This window comes from Chinchilla lanigera, unplaced genomic scaffold (genome assembly GCF_000276665.1).
Source record: "Chinchilla lanigera isolate Chin_1 unplaced genomic scaffold, ChiLan1.0 scaffold00076, whole genome shotgun sequence".
Taxonomy (NCBI): Eukaryota; Metazoa; Chordata; class Mammalia; order Rodentia; family Chinchillidae; genus Chinchilla; species Chinchilla lanigera.
In genome coordinates this window covers 5,889,191-5,906,341 of record NW_004955477.1, presented here as the reverse complement: position 1 = coordinate 5,906,341, position 17,151 = coordinate 5,889,191, and positions in this window count along the sequence as shown.

Sequence of the window (17,151 nt, the reverse complement as noted above, 5' to 3'; positions counted from 1 at the left end):
GCTGGCCCCTGGCTCAGACACCCGGCTACCTTGGCCAAGCTCTGAAAGGATTTTCTTTGCCAGCCATCAGCCCTGACTCTCCCTCTCCCATCTCCCTACCACTCTCTCCTCCTCTGCTCTCTTCTCCCCTCCCCTCCCCTCCCCTCTCCTCTCCTCTCCTCTCTTCTGTGCTCCCCTCCGTCTTATCCTACCTTCTCTTCCTTCGCTTCCCTCTTCCTCCTCTTTCTCCTCATAATCTCTCTCTCAGCTCTCACACACTCCAGCCTGCCTCCTAGGCATTAACTGAGGGACCTGGTCCTGACTGCCCCTCTGCCCTCTGCACAGTAGGGCAGGACTGCTGGAGCTGCTGATGCCCACAAGAAGTAGGCATTGGGACAAAAATTACAAAGGGTCCTATGTATGCACACCGAGAAGTAGGAAGAGAGGGTGACAATCGGTGTAGGAGATTCCAGAAAAAGGGCATCATATCTAATGGGAGAGAAAAGAGTCATAACTAAATGAAAGTGAAGCACAGAATCTACGAAGAGGTAAAGGGGAGGGTACCAGCTCGCCACAGGTGCCCAAGACGCTGGTGCCCAAGAATTAAAAAATTGTAGCAAGGTCATGAAGCCCATAAATTTCAGAAAAGATGCTAGAAAGGATTCACTCATGTATAGATGAGAGGCATTTCTGAACATCTGAAGCTGTACAGGGTACATATATTCAGGCTCCAATTAGAAGCTGAATTTTCTTTCAAAGAAAAAAGGTTGACTGTCAAGAGAATGAGAAAGCAAGCCTCAGATGGGGAAAAAATAATTACAAAATGCAAAACACATATCTTATAAAGCCTTACATTCAACATATGGAAAGAACTTGTTCTTTGTTTTGTTTTCTTTTTTTTGTTTTGTTTTCAGTACTATGGATAGAACCCAGGGCCTCAAGCACGTTAGGCACGTGCTCTATGGTTGAGCTACATCACCAGCCCTTTTTATTTTGTTTTGAGACAGGGTTTTTACTAAGTCTCCCAGGCTAACCTTGAAATTGTGATCCAGCTGCTTCAGTATCCCTAGTAGCTTAGATTACAAGTGCACTACCCCACACCCAGCTACAAGGATTCTTACAGCTCAACAACAAGAAAATGAACAATCAAAAATGGGTAAAGGGTCTAAACATACACTTCAAACAAGAAGATTAAGAGATGAAAAATAAACATACAAGGAGACATTTAACATCATGCATCATGATGGAATTGTAAATTAAAACATCATGAACACACCTTTTAGATGGCTGAAACCCTAAACACTGACATGACCAAATGTTAGTAAGGGTGTGGAACCACAGGAATTTTCATTCATGGATGACAAGAATGAAAAATGGTACTGCTGCTTTGCAGATAGTTTGGTGGCTTCTTATAAAACTAAACACACTCTAAACCATATAGCCCAGCAATCAAAACCCTTGACGTTCTTTAAATGAAGTGAAAACTGTGTCTACACAAAAGCCTGTACCTAAAAGTTTACAGTCCCTTAAATTATAATTGTCAAAATATGGAAGCAACTATACATTGATAGTGTATTAGTCAGTGATAAGAAAAAAAGAATCATCTTACCATTACAAGACATGGGCATGCCTTAGATGTATATAGCTGGGTGAAAGAAATTAACTTGGAAGATTACACACCTTAATTCCATTCATATGACTTTCTTTGGAAAAGACAAAACTAAGGATGTGGTGAAAAAATCAGTGATTGCCGAGGATTGAGGTGCTGGTGTAGGGAAAGGCAAATTGAATAGGTAAAGTGTAGAGGATGTTTTAGATAATAAAACTATTTTGTATGATTACATAATGGTGGATATAAGACATGATACATTTATCAAAATCCACAGAAGGCCAAGTACTATGGCATATACCTCTAATCCCAGCTACGTGGAGACTGAGGCTGTAGGATTGCCAGATTCAAGGCTAACCTGAGTAACTTAGATCCTATATTGAAACAAAATAAAAATAAATAAATCAATAAATAAATGGGCAAATGCTGGGATGTAGCTCAGGAACAGAGCACTTTCCTAGCATGAGTATGGTATTGGGTTCAATCCCCAGAACTGGAAAAAAAATTCTCCATAAAATATAATGCACAGGATTAGTCCTAGGGGTGTACTACGGACTTTAGTTAATAATAATATTCTAATATTGTCTCCTCGGTTTTAACAAATGCAGCATACCAAATGTAAGATATTAATAGCAGAATTTGCGGACTATGGGAACTCTTTGCAATTTCTGTTCAGTTTTTCAGTAAACGTATGACTGCTCATGAAAATAAAGCCCATTAATATTTTTCCCCCCCTCCAGTACCAGGAACCGAACTCACGACCTTGCACTTGCCAGGCAGGTGCTTTTGCCGCTGAGCTAAATCCCCAGCCCCCCATTAATAATAATTTAGCTAGGCATGAGAACAAAAACAGAATGAAGGTATGGAGATGCAGACTTGAATTTAATAATAATTTAAGGAGATACAAAACTGCAAACTCATCCTCATGGAAGGGCCAGGTGCTGCTAAAAAACTTCAAAATCCACTAGGAGACATTAGTGAAGAACCTAAAACTAGAAACGACTCTCAATAAAAGAGTGGGTTTTTTTGATAAAAAGAAGAGTCTTTTCTGAGAAAGGGATTTCTGTTAGCCAAAGACTAAAATGGGTCTGGAGAGGCCATAGAGGAAATTAATGGGCGGGAGATAGTTGCAACAGGTTAGAGCGAACTTGTGCAGGCATGCACGTGCACCTTCAAAAAGCTTGCTAACTCAACAACAATACTAAGAGAACTGTAGTAAATGAAGGCAGATCCTGTAATTTTAGACTGAAAACTGAATTCTGTCAAGGTGAGGGTTCTCCCTAAATTATCTATAAATTCATTGCAGTCTCCATCAAACCCCCCAGCAGGATCCATTTTATGAAAATTGATATGTCAATTCTAAAATGTATGGAAAGGCAAAGGCTATCTTGAAATTCCAAGGCTGTCATGGAAAAGAATAAACCTAGAAGTGGTCGTGTTGCTCAGTAGGAGAGTGCTTGTATAGTATGAACAAGGCCATGGATTCAATCCCCAGCAACCCCCTGCAAACAACAGCAATCATCTTCAAAGACAAACATTATCAGAAGTCAAGACCTGTTATAAAGTGATGGTAAATGAGACAGTTTTGTGGTGGCCAAGGAGAGCAAAGCCCACAGTAGCCTACAAGGGGAAATTATCCAAATGCCATCAGCCACAGAATTGATAAAGGGGAACACCGCACTGCAATGAAAACAGAGAGTGTACAGTCTCAAGTGACAACAGGAGAGGAGAGACTAACTTGGGGTGTACCCGTTACCTCTTGCCTGTGAAAGTAACTGGCTGGCCAGTCACTGTGTGGCAGAACACCTCAACCTGTAACTCAAAGAGCGGATGTCCCACACTCACCAGCTGAATCACACACTGGGGGAAGACCTGCCTGCCCTGCCCTGTGCTACCATTTCCTCACCTGGAAAATGGCTTGCCTTCAAGAGCTTTTCCAGACTGAAATCCACATCCATGGCTCCTAATCTTGGCTAGATCCTAAGAAGAAAAATACTTTTTATGAAATCAAAGATTCTAACTGAACTGGTCTAGGGTAGCATCCAGACTTTGACTTGAAGCTTCTTAGGTTTGAGAAATACTGATATATATGGTACTTAGTGCAAATGTGACATGTAGTAACTTCTCCATAAATGCTCTGCCATTGTTATTATTATCCTTACAGTATAATGTTATTCATTCAGTCAGTCAGTCAGTCCATTACAGAAGTCAGCAACAGGAAATGGGAAATGCTAGGGACATTCTGCTCATCTGATACCCACCACTGAGCATCTAAAGTGTTCAGAACTGCTGTGGAGTGCAACAAATAATTGATTAAGAGAGGAAAAATGTGTAAAACTTCTCCCAGGCAGCACCTGCTGTGTCTGCTTAATTCCAGCTCAAACAAGCCCAGCCCCTGAGACCCCAGGTGTGGCAAATGGAACAAAACCTCCTACCGCCAGAAGGAGCTGGGAGCAGGCCTGGAGTCTCTAGCATAACGTGTGAGTTCACCATGAAGAAGGCTTATCCTAATTACTCTCGTGTCCCCAACATACTTTCTCCAAGTTCACCTGCTTCAAAATGAGATTCAACAATGGAGAGGCATAATTGCTCAGTGCCAAGGGCCGCCTCCAGATATTTTTGCGATTATTCTGAAGTTACCCATGCAAACTGAAGGCCTGGAAAAGCCATAGGAAACCATCAGGATTACACTCAGTAATGAGGCTGTATGATTGAGGCCTGTGATTGTGCCTGTGGTCTGGGAAGTGTACTTAGGAGCACTGACACCTGGGCCCTTAGACACTCAGGCTCTTAGGCAGACTTCCTAGAGATTTTCCCCAGGGCCTGCTGGGATTTGGGTCTGGAATAAGGCAAATTTCAAAGCCCCAGAGTCACAGAACAAGCTCCTGACATTCAGGGGTGCTCAGTTCTTGTGACTCTGTGGAGAGGGACAGCATTTCCCACACTGGCTGGTCCCTGAATGTCGTCAATGGGGAATCTGGACACAATTACGCATCAGCCAAGTTTGTGGTATCAGCCACTGTCCTTATTCTCATAAGAATCTCTGGTTTGTTTGGAGTCAAGTAAATTGTTACTAACACTTCCCATTCCTGAATAAAGAAAATGTGGAATTTGAAGGAGGTGATGAGCTCAAAGCCTCAGAAATCTGGGAGTTCTTTCTAGGGGAAAGAGAAGGAAGAAAGACCAGTCAAACACACGACCATCCCCCCAAATCCACTCAAGCGGTAGTAGAAGGATTTAAGTTTTTAACAAAAAAAGAAAGGAAATAAACAAAGAGATGATTTCAAGACTGAGTCCCTCAGAAGTTTTAAACCAAAGAACATTCCAGAAGCTGGAGGCAGGTGGGCCAAGTAGTGACTGACTGGGCTGTCCCTCATGTTGAGCTTTAACATGGCAGACAGAGCCAACTCAGTCAACCCTGAGGGCCCTGGAGGCTGGGCACTAGGAGCAAAGGAAACACAGGGGTGCAGAGGGGAAGATAGCTTCCAGGTGGGGTAGGATTGGAACAAGGCAATGTGTGTGACAAGGAAATGAGAGTACCTGATTCCTCTTCCACTCTGCTCACCAGGTCAGGGCAATGGGGTTTAGCTAAGAGAATCAAAACGCTTTCCTGTGTGGAGGAAGTGGGAGGAAGGATAGAGAGAGAGTTCTGAGTTGGATACTTGTGTACTTTAAAGCTACATTATTGTTTTAAATCAAGTGTACTGTTGTGGTGTGGATCTTGGGTGTCCCTTACAAGTTAAAGACTTGAGCCCCAAAGTGGTGGCCTTGGAAGATGGTGAGAAGAGGTCGTTCAGTCCCTGGGAAAGCAAGTTCTCAAAGGGGATTGTGGGACCTCACTCTCTTCTTCTCTTTTTTCCACATCCCTGTCATGAAGTAAACAGCTTTGCTCTGGCACATGCTCCCTGTCACAGTGTGCTGCCCCACCACAGGCCCAAAAAACAACAGGGCTGAAGCCTTGAAACATATGAGCCAAAGTAAACCTTCTCTCTTTATAAGTTGATTACTTCAGGTATTTTTTATAGTAACGGAAAGCTAGTACCTGAATGTGCAGCGTTGATTTAACTTTTTAAAAAACCTACATTGCTGCTTCAAATTTTTTAGCTGGATAACCACTTGCAGGAAGATGTTTTTATGATCATGATTATGTACGAAAGGGTAAAGGACCTCTTCACAGAGTTTTTGTGAAGATGAAAGAGAAGGCCTATGGGGTTTAGCCAGTGCCTCACACATAGATTCTATTCAATACATGCTTTTTTGTCAACTTCCAGGTGGGGCCGGAGCTGGGGAAGTGCTTTGTGCAGGTGGGCACTCGGGGCAGCACCCTGACTGGTAGAAAAGAGTGAAGGGCCCTCAGGCACAAATGGAGCCTCACCCAGTTTAACTCAAACCAAGACCTTTACTAGAAGATCCCCAATGTGTTTGCCAGCAAAAGACTCAGATTTCTCTCTCTGGGGTGCTGATACTCTGAGAGATGGGAGCCAGCAGGAGTGTGAATTACCTTAAAATAAAAGAAGGTAAGACTGATCTATTAACTAAGCAGCTGAGCTGATCCCTGGTGGACCCTGAAGTCTGTGGGCAAAACATGTGCAGCTTAAGAACTTCCACAGGGGCACAGGCACTTTCAGGCTGAGGAGCCAGGAATGGGCATTTCCCTTGCCCTTGGCCTTGGCCTGCTTCTCCCTGAAGTATAGCAAGGATCCTGCAGCCCTAAGCAGTGATGGCGAACCTTTTGGAGACTGAGGGCCCAAACTGCAACCCCAAACCCACTTATTTATTGCAAAGTGAAAGTTATCGAAAAGCAAAAAGCTTACTAAAGGAGTTTACCTCTCTGGGAAATAAAGTTGGAGCTAAGTTTCCTTAGCATTTTTGGTTTTCCAGTTTGGAATGTTTCATTTGACTATAGATGTTCACAGGAATGGGATAAATCACAAGAAAAGTTCAGTGAATTTCCACACACTGAACACTCCCTGCCCCAGATCCAGAGGAGAAGTTTGCCAGCTGCTCCAGGCCCCTCCCAGGCATCTTCTCAGCACGGATGCTCCCAGCACGTGCACCCTCATCCCCAGCTGCTTGTCCTCAACGTCATGCTGGTGAGGTTTCCATGTGTTGTTACATGGGATTGCAGTTTCTTCATTCTAATAGCATCCCAGTGTCTACTCTGGACAGAAAGGTTCAGAGTTTCTGGTATCAGCTGTAACTAACATGCTGCCTGCTATGGTTTGGATCTGGAGTGTTCTCTGAAGGTTCATGTGTTAAAGGCTCGGTTTCCAGGTTGGAGCTATCATGAGGGATGTAAACTTTAAGAGGTGGGAGGTTTTAGGTCACTGGGGTGGGGTGGCTCGAAGAGGATTGTGGGACCAGGGCCTCTTCCGTACTTTCTTTTGGTTCCCTGCCATAACGTACCACCATAGGCCCGAAACAATGGAGCCAAGTGGTTGTGAACTGAAGCATGACACCGCCCCTAAACTCAAGAAGGTTATGATTTAAAAATAAACAAACAAACTCTAGCACTTCCTAAAAAAGGGCAAGAAGAATAAAAGAAGTTAGAATTTCTAGAGGGTCTAGTAGGTACTAGCACCCAGAAAACCATCATTTTAGTTTGGCAAGGCAGCCATAAAAAAGAAAATCACAGGCTGGGTGCTGTAAACAAAGGAATATTATTTCCTCACAATTCTGCAGGAGGGGGACCGCTTAAGATCAAGGTGTTTACAGATGCAGAATGATTAAGATCAAGGTGTGGACAGGGCTGTTTTTGCCTAGGGCCTCTCTCCTAAGCTTGCAGAAGCCCTTCTTCTCCTCATACTCTCCCATCCCTCCCGCCCGAACCCGTCTGCCTCCTGATCTCTCCGAGGACACCAGTCATGGTGGAGCTGGGACCACCCTATGACTAATTTCACTTTATTTACCTCTTTAAAGGCCCTGTCATTCTGAGGTACTAGGACTTAGGGCTTCAATATAGGAATTCTAGGGGGACAGAGTTCGGCCCACAACCACCACATTATCCCTTAAAATACTCAAGATAAACCCTCAAAGTCAGTACAGTTGCTCCTTGGTATCCATGTGAGATTGTTCCAAGACCTCAAGGATATCAAGATCTTTGGGTGTACAAGTCCCTTAAACACAATGTATTTGCACATAAACTATGCACATGTTCCCCACACATACCTTAAATCAGCTCCAGATTATCTGTAGTACCTAGTACAGTACAATGTAAATAGTTGCTGTATGATGTTATTTATGGAATGATGACCAAAAAAAGTCTGTACAAATTCCGTGAAGTTGTGGTTGTTATCAAATCTTTTTGACGCACAGTTGGTAGAGTGCAGGAATGTGGAGCCCCTGGGAGTGGAGGCTGGCTGTGCTCCTGCGGCTCTGTCCTAACACGAGGAGGTCAGTACAGCCCATGAGAGGTGGGAAAGGATGAGAACCTGGTCCATGTCCCTCTGGGCCCAACTCCTCAGCCTCCAAGGCTGTTGAGTGAAAGTGCCTTTCTAGGCACAAAGATGACTTTATGAATACCAAGCAGAACATTTTAAAAACTAAATGCTTATTTCCTCTGTAACAATTTAGAAATAAATCTGATTCATTGCTCTTCTGATCATGAACTAACCAGCAGTTAAGGATGGTTAGCTAATCCTTTTAAATATCTGATCCAGTAGCTCCACTTTTTAGAAAAGATGGAGTAATTTGACCATTATTTGTAGATACCTATCCAATTATAAAGGAAATGGTTAAAGTTTCAAAAATAACATTTTGCAAAATTTTAATAACAAGGTTATTTCAGCTGTTCTGAGCATCCAAGTGCCCATGTCAGAGAAACAAGACATCAGGCTTCCCTACTGCAGAGGTTACTGAGTCTGGTCCCAGCTGTGAGGACCCCACACAGTAAGCATTCAAGCAGACTTGACCCAGGGAAGCTGCAGAGAGAGTGTCCGGGGTGGTAGAATGACAGACAGCCCCACAGGTCACCTGTTGTGCTGCAGAACAGCTGCATGACCTGGACCACATTACTTCACTGTTCCCATCTATGAGCTGGAGATAAGGCTCCTCTGATGAGGTTGTCACAAATGAGATAGGACCCAAAATATGGAGAGTGTTATGCCCACTCACAATAGTCAGAGCTGTTAGGGTTTAGGTATGAAGTGTCCCCCAGACTCCTGTACTGAAGGCCTGATTCCCCTCCCCAGTGCAGCAATGTTTCAGGATGGAGCCTAGAAAGCAGACCGGGTCATGAGGGCACTGACCTCATCAATGGGTGACTCTATTGGTGAGTTCATAGCTGAATGAGCTGTTAGAAGGTGAGGCGTGATTGGAGAAAGTAGGTACAGGAGGCATGGCTTTGAAGAGAATATCTTTTTTGTCCTTTTTTCGTTAGTACATGTTTGTGACACATAATAAACACATTTGTCATGGGAAATTGATATATATATATAGAGAGAGAGCATCTTGATTCCTTTTACTTCCTGTCTCTCCCAATACCTTGTCCCTGGCAACTTCCTCTCTTGCTTTTTAGCTCTCTCTCTACTTCCTAGCCACCATGAGGTGAGCAGCTTTCCTTTGCCATGCCCTCCTACCATGATGTTCTCCCTCCACGAGGGTGCAGAACTAAAGCAGCCAGCTATACATGGACTGAAACCTCTGAAACCTTGAGCCAAAATGAATCTGCCCCTAAGTTGTTTATGTCAGGTATTTTTGCCCAGCAATGAAGAGTTGATTAACACAGAGACAATGTTATATTACCAGCATTAACATCATAAGCTGTAGCTTATAATGGGAAACAAAGTTTTGGCCTCTGATAAGTACAAGAAGCTGTGTGGTCTCAGTGGGGTGGACAGAAAGGCAAAGTCCAATTCTCACAGGGAAGGGCAGAGCATGTGTTAAGTGAGGCCTGACCAGCTGCAGAAGCCTTCACCTCTCAGGCTGGATGCTGGACCCTGAGGTGGCCATCTGGCCACATCCCCTGAGTTCCACCCACACCTTCCAACATGAGCTGTGAGCCCTAATCCAGAAGGGACTCACACTTAGCTCATGTCATCAGTACACCCCACCCAGAACTCACAGAGCTCCTGCTTCCACCGCCGTGTAACCCAATAATCTCCCAGAGGTGAAGAGAGAAGACATCAGCAAAAACAAAAAAAAGCAAATTAGCCTTGAAACAAAAGTAAGCACCTCGGGTTGGGATTTAGCTCAGCGGCACAGCGCTTGCCTGGCAAGCGCGAGTTCATGAGTTCCATTCCCGGTACCGGGAAAAAAAAAAAAAAGTAAGCACCTTGAGGACTGAGGACTCCTAGACACAGACGACACTGTGGTGTGAGGGAGATGAATCCATACAGCCCTCATCCCAGCTCTGAAACAGCCAAATTCGGAGTGCCGGATTGAGCAAAGGCCCACCCTCAGGACTGCAGGTGTGGGGAGTCTGCTCCCCTGGTCAGCTCTTCCTTAGATTATGCCCGCCAGGTGATGAGAATAAAAACAGTGCCTGGGGACACGGTGCGGGGCTGCGGGGACTGGGAGGGACTCAGAGACCTGAGCAGGGCTCTCCACACAGGACCACTGCTGTGCCTGCTCTCTTGCCACACATTAAGCTCATGAAGAAGCCCGCATATCTCTCCCAGTACAATCTTCAAAGAACTCCCGCAGCCTAGCACTAAAATTTACCTAAAATTGGGTTCACGTCTGTCCATACCCCACTGTGTGGCAGGCATCTCACAGCGATGACTGCTGAGGCCAATCCTAAAAACGTCCTCTAGATGGCGGCCACACTCAGAATCCACTACAGCCTGCGCCACGTGGGCCACAGGACCAGCGTCCTGTTCTCCAGAGCCGGTTGTGCGCCCACGCAAAGCAGGAACCGTCTCGTTCATACCTGGAACGCACTGCCTGATGCCTAACAGATCATAAGCGCCTACAACACAGAATGGCCAAGTGAGTACATATGTCCTGAGTTTTCAAACTGATGACTGTGTAATTTTATAAGCGAAAGTTTTCAACTCATAATTTGTTATTATTAACCTTGGTAAGTTAATCAAAATCGGTCTCTCAACATTGCAATGCTAACCCGCGGCTTTTTAAGCGATAATAACTTAATAGAACCGATCGCACCTCGCTTCGTTCGGAGTGGACCCTCCCTGAGGACGGTGCCCACTGCCAGCTGCACGGCGCAGCCCGGCGTTGGCACAGGTGCTGTGTCCCCGCCCGCGCCCCAGCGTCAGCACATCTCTGCAAGGGCAATGACTTAAGGCACACAGCTACGTGTAAACAGAGAACTGCCTTCCTCCTCTGTTGCATCGACACAGCCTTGGCTGGTACGGTGGAGGTCCACGCAGATCCCTGCGTTGACCCGGGAGCAGTAAGCACAGCGCACCTGCGTGGGCTTCCCCACCCAACAAGCCCGCGCTTCTATCCGAGGGCGCGATGGGCCCTCTTAACCGCCAGATGGCGCTGCAGTCCTAGCCATCGCATCCCCGGGGCCGCGTGAGCTCAGGTCCAGACCTGGGTCTGCTCCCGGCCCAACATCGCTGAGCAGACACTGCTGGGACGCCTGTAACTAACGCCGCGCCACTGCCTCGGTCCTCTGCTAAGGTCTGCTGAACTCCAGCAGAGGGTGGAGCCTGGGCCTGGTGAAGGTGGCGTGCTCGTTTACTTTGAAGAGCGGACAGAAAGCTACATTTTTGTTTCAAATATTAGCAATACTTGCACGTTAAGATTTTCAACAGAAACTTCCTTCAGTGCATTTTAAGATTTTTAATAGAAACTTCCTGGGTGTCGCCTGACACCGAGTCGGTCAGAGGCTCCGGAGGTGCATTGCCCGGGCACAAGGAAGCCTGCGGGAGGCCCAGGCACTGGACGATGCAATGAGGAAGGAGATGGTTCGCAGCTCGCAAGGTCACTCGAGGATACCTTTACCTGCCTACTCCACCTGCCAACTGACTCTGTTCTTACTGTTCTTAAAGCTCGAAACACTTAATCTTCAGAACTTTTTCTCATGGTAGAGTTTAAATATATACAAAAGTAGGACGAGCAATAAAACGAACCCTCACGCAGCCCTCTCCCCACGTCTACGCTGATGTTCATGCTGTCTGGTGCCCTGGTGTCAGGTGTCCTCGCCCCCTCAGCACCCTTCCCACCCCACTGTGTTAGGCTGGGGCAAACCCCAGACAGCAGATTTCCTCCTAACTGCCGCAGTGTGCAGTACCGAGAAGAAAGACTGCGCTCTGCACAGCAATACCACTGAGGAACCAAGACTACTTCACATCAGAAACAGTCCCTGAATATTACCAAATACTCAGTGCCCGCATTTTTCCAAGGTCCGCATAAAAGTGTTCTTAAGTTTGTGTTTCCAAAGGAGATACAAATGTGGCCTCTAAACTGCATTTCATCTACTTAAAATATTTTTTTAATTAGGGTAAAAATTAACATATAGTCAAATGAATGAATCTGGACTGTGTCGTTCTGATGCTTTTGAAAAATGTAAACACCTTATGTAATCAACACAGCAACCAAACCATAGAAGGTTTCCATGAAAATTACTTCCTGCCCCAATCAGTCCACTCACTAACCAGCAGGAAAACCACTGATCTTGATGTCAGCTACCACAGAGATCTTTGGCCTGTCCTAGAAATTCACATAGATACACTCAGACAATATGTGCAGTACTTTTCTGCGCTGCTTTCCTTATTCCCTATTTCCTTATCCATCCACATCATTGTATACACTAATATTTCATTCTTTTTTATTCCTATGTCATATTTTACCATATGATTATAACACAATTTGCAAAATACGTCCTGTCAGGAAATGTTCTGTTGATGAATATCTTTTGTTTTGTTTTGCTTTGTTTTTATTTTTTTGAGACAGAATCTCACTGTGTAGTTCAGGCTGCCCTTGAACTCGCTTATGTAGCCCACGCTGGCCTTGAACTCACAGTGATCCTCTTGCCTCAGCCTCCCGAGGGCTGTTGATAGATATCTTGATTATTCCCAGGCTTTGGATATAATGAATAAAGCTATTTATACCAGTCCTTTTGTAGCATGCTTTCATTTCTCTTTGGCAAACACCTAATAGTGAGATTGCTGCATCATAAGATACTTATATAACTTTATAAGCAGCTGCCCAAGGGTTCTGCATGTGGTTGTGTGTATGTCGCTACCATCAAAGCAGGGCTTTGTCCACTTGTTCCACATCCTCTCTGATGTTTGCTGTGCTCTTTCTTTTTATATCTGTGGCTGCATTTTTTTTTGGTGAGTTTAAACTGCATTTCTCTGATGTACTGTGAATGAGTTCCTTCAGTCTTTCTTCTGAAAATATTTTAATATCACCCTTAATTGAACAAGATACTTTCTATCCATATAGAAATCTAAGTGGACAGATTTTCCTTTCATGCCTGATCTCCGCAGTCTCCTAGCGAAGTCCTTCCTTGGACTTGGGAAGTCCAGCCCCTGGCTGAGGACCCATGGCCACCTTGGTTATGACCTCTGCTTGCCCGCTTCTCTATACAGCTTCACAGAAGAATGGTCCACAAGTCCTTCATTTTCAGCAGCTAGAACCACAGCCCTACACATTAGAGTGTGTCCGCATCCATCTTACTCATGGAATCTGGCACCATGTGACTTCTGGTTCTTTCCCGAAGTCACAACGACCCCTAAAAGTAAACACTTTGAATCAGCTCAGGCACTGAGGCAGCCACAATAGCGCAACAGAAGACATGGAGAAGGATTTCCAGAACTGCTTCAGAATGTGGCAAGAACAAGGAGATGCGTGTGCTCAAAGTGAAGGAGGTATTTTTGAGGGGGGTTAACAGTGATGTACTCTTGTATAACATTTTTAAAAAGTTAATTATTCACTGTACTTCTTGACCAGGTTGAACATAATTAAATATTTAAAAATGTAGGTGTTGGGCTGGGGATTTAGCTTAGCGGCAAAAGCACCTACCTTGCAAGCGCAAGGTCGTGAGTTCGGTTCCCGGTACCAGAGAAAAACCAAAAAAAAAAAAAAAAAAATGTAGGTGTTTATTATGTAAAGGTTAGGCTTATATTAATGCCTAGCTTTTTAGTCTACTGGTGCCTTAATATGGGCATTAGTAAAAAGATAGCTAAAAACCTCTCTCACAGCATTTAAGTTGAAGTACGTTCTTTTCTTCCCAGTTCACTCTGATAAGGCAATCACGCAGCTAATTTTTTCCCATATATTCCTTCCATCTACCCCTAACCTCAATTTCTGTGCACTGTGCTATGTCTACATTACCAAAGCATTTACCCCTGGGGTACTTCCCACTCATGGCCTGCTGGCCGTGTGCAGCCTTGGACAGTTGGTAATATAGCGTCACAAGATCATAAACTCTTAACATCAGTATACGGTTTTTAGCAATATATTTTAGGTCTCAATTGCACAGTGCTAGAGCAAGGACCATGTACAGAACAATGCAATGCTAGGTGGGGAGGACACAGCAGTGCTAATATCCTCTGCCATGGGCCACACACTGTCAGTCAAACAGAAACCCTCATGTATCAGATGTTATATCTGCTTGTGCAACTTAGCTAGTAAAGCTCAGTGACTAAGATCATAGTGTTTCAACCTGCTTATATATGTGCGCATCTGTGAAAATGGACATTTATTATTATTAAGCAGATATAAAAAGTTTTCTCATTTGATTATTAAACTTGGGCTTGTTACATTGTTTTGTAAAGCAATTTAATAAGAGCACATTTCCAAACCTGGCCAGTAACTAACTTTCCAACACATTACCAAAAAAATTCCTTTGCAAGTAAAGGATACTCTTTTAAAGCTGGCAAAAGAGAAAGCAGTCCCATGGAAAATTACCTTTCCCTATCAAGAAATGTCTGATGTTTCAAAGGTAAAATATTACATAGGATGATAATAAGTGACTTTTTCAATGAAAATAGTAAATTTAGAATTTTAAAATCTTCTCATAACTGTATAAAAGTAATTATTGGTCAGAGCTAAAGATCTTACAGACCTAGAAAAGATTATAACGCAGAAAGTTGTCTGAACTAATTAATATATTGATCATGATTTTCCAAATTCTGTTCTCAAGCAATAGAAATACTGAAGCTCATGCACAGGGATCTTTTCCTTTATCATGTGAGAACCAGATACTTTAAAAAAAAAATTTCAGATACCTCCTTTCCAGATGAGCTTTATTTTTTTTGTTTTGTTTTGTTTTGTTTCTTGGTCTTTTTGAGACAGGGTCTCACTATGCAGTTCAGGCTGACCTTGAGCTCACTTTGTAGCCCAAGCTGGTCTTGAACTCACAACAATCCTCCTGCTTCAGCCTCCCGAGTGCTCAGATTACAGGCATCCACCACCACACCCAGCTCAGATGAGCTTTAATAATGAAATGCCCCTCCCCCTAAGGAGAGAGAATGTAAAGAAGCCATGTGGGCTGAGGATGCAGCTTGGTGTTAGAGCATTTGCCTAGCTTGTGTGATCACAGCCCGTGGTTCATTCCCCAGGGCCACAGAAACAAAACAAGCACCATGAATTATCGGACTATAGTATTGAGAGTTTCAAGTTCCTACTGACTCAGTCAAACTTTGGGGAGTAGAAAGGATGATCTTTTGTATGAAATTATCACTTTTGTATCTACTTTAAGTTCTCACATTTATTCCTAGAGCTAAAAATGTTTCCCCTTACATTTTGTCCTGTTTTGGTCGCCCTTTGAACAGTGATTTTATTGACCATCTTTTGAGTATCTCTATTTGCCAGTACAGCTGAGGGCTGTAAGTTACTGCTGATGTGCCCATCTCCCCTCATTCGAATTCAAACCAGTCCTGCACAGGACTCAGTGTGCACACCAGCATCCTTCCTAAGCACATAAAATTTTCTTAAAGAGTTGAAGAGTTCACACACTTCCCCAAGGAACCTGATAAAATGACTTGCAATAATCTTCAGTTTTATGACTGACTTTCAAAACTCTGGAAACTCATGGTGTGGATGTGGCTCAGTGGTAGAGATTTTACCAGGCATGTGGCTGGTGAGGCCCTGGGGTGAGTCCTCAGTACAGTCATCACTGTCGTCATCATCATCATCATCATCATCATCACCTAGGAACTGTGCAGAACAAAGTTTTATGTATTTATTGAAGAAATCAGTAAGGAGAGCTTTAAGACACATAGATGACTAGGCAAATGACATAGAAGACTACTAATCAAAACTCTAAATGAGAAAAACTTGCACATGTAAGTGTTCAAACTTACAAGTAATTATAAAATTCAAATTGAACGAACATTCCACCTATGCCTTGTCTAAGTAGCAGAGAATAAAAATGCCACTGAAAAATCTAATAAAATACAGGTATTCTGAAGCATCAAGCTAGGTAAACAATTGTCACAATCCTTTTGAAGAGAAAGCAATTTGGTAATTGTAGCAAATACTACTCAATAGAGTAAGCAGATTTGGGGAGGTGCATACTTAGAACATAATCTGTAATACCAGAACAAGACTTTTTCCAGGAATGGTGAATGCTGCAAACCCAACACTCTAGAAGGCTGAGGCAGGTTCCATCCCAGCCTGGGCAGCATAGCAACTAAAATCATAAATGTTCAAACAGAAGGAAATAGAGTTTTCAAAGTGATATTCACCCAAGTGAACAAGAAAATGATTATAGCCAGGCGTGGTGGTGCATGCTGGTAATACCATCCCTCCGGAGGCTGAAGCAGGAGGATTGCCACAAGTACAAGGCCATCCTAGCCTACATAGGGAGTTCAGGGGCAGACTTAACTATACAGAGAGACTCTGTCTCAAAAAAAAAATGATTATAATATAAATGAAAGCATAGGAAATTTTATTAAGAGTGTACACATACATATATGTAATGTTTCCAATGTAGCATAAATAACATACAGAAAAAAACATGACTCTACTTTTAGGTATCTTTGAGTGACCTTTGTTTTCCTAAATATTATATAATAAAAACATAGTATTAGCTTCTTTTTAAGAAAAAAAATTCTCAAAATTTTATTCACGGTTTTCAATGCGATGTTTTTTATCTCAGTTTCCTTTCCTAAATGCAGAGGGCTGAGGTCAAGGGCCTCCTCCCCTTTCTTCAAACAGTTAGGTCCTGCATGGGCTCGTGGGCCAACACAGGAAATCCCATGGCTGGAGCAGTGCTCACTGGCCAGGGCCTCCAGGGTGAGGATTCTCCAGGTGATGTCTTTAACCACTGCCCCAGGAGGGGTCCACTCAATGTGCAGAGGGAAGAGTCACCAGCCCTAAGCCTACAGGGAGTTGGCACCTTGCAGGAAAGAAGCCTGGGGCCTGAGCACAGGGAATGCACTGAGAGATCTAGAGCAGACAGGAAGCAGGAGGCCCAAGGGCAATGTAGCTTCAGAAGACCTGGCAGGAATTTGGATGCCATCCTCAGCAATTTGAAGGTCTGAAGAATGTAAGCCTAGGAGTCATGTGCACTGGTAGGAATTTGCAAAGGTTCACATTTTCTGTGGTGATCTGCCCTACACTGGGGTCCTTGAGGTCAACAGGGAGTAAGATCACATCAAATTCAGAGTTGAGACAGCAGGAGGGTAGGCCACATCACCACTGAG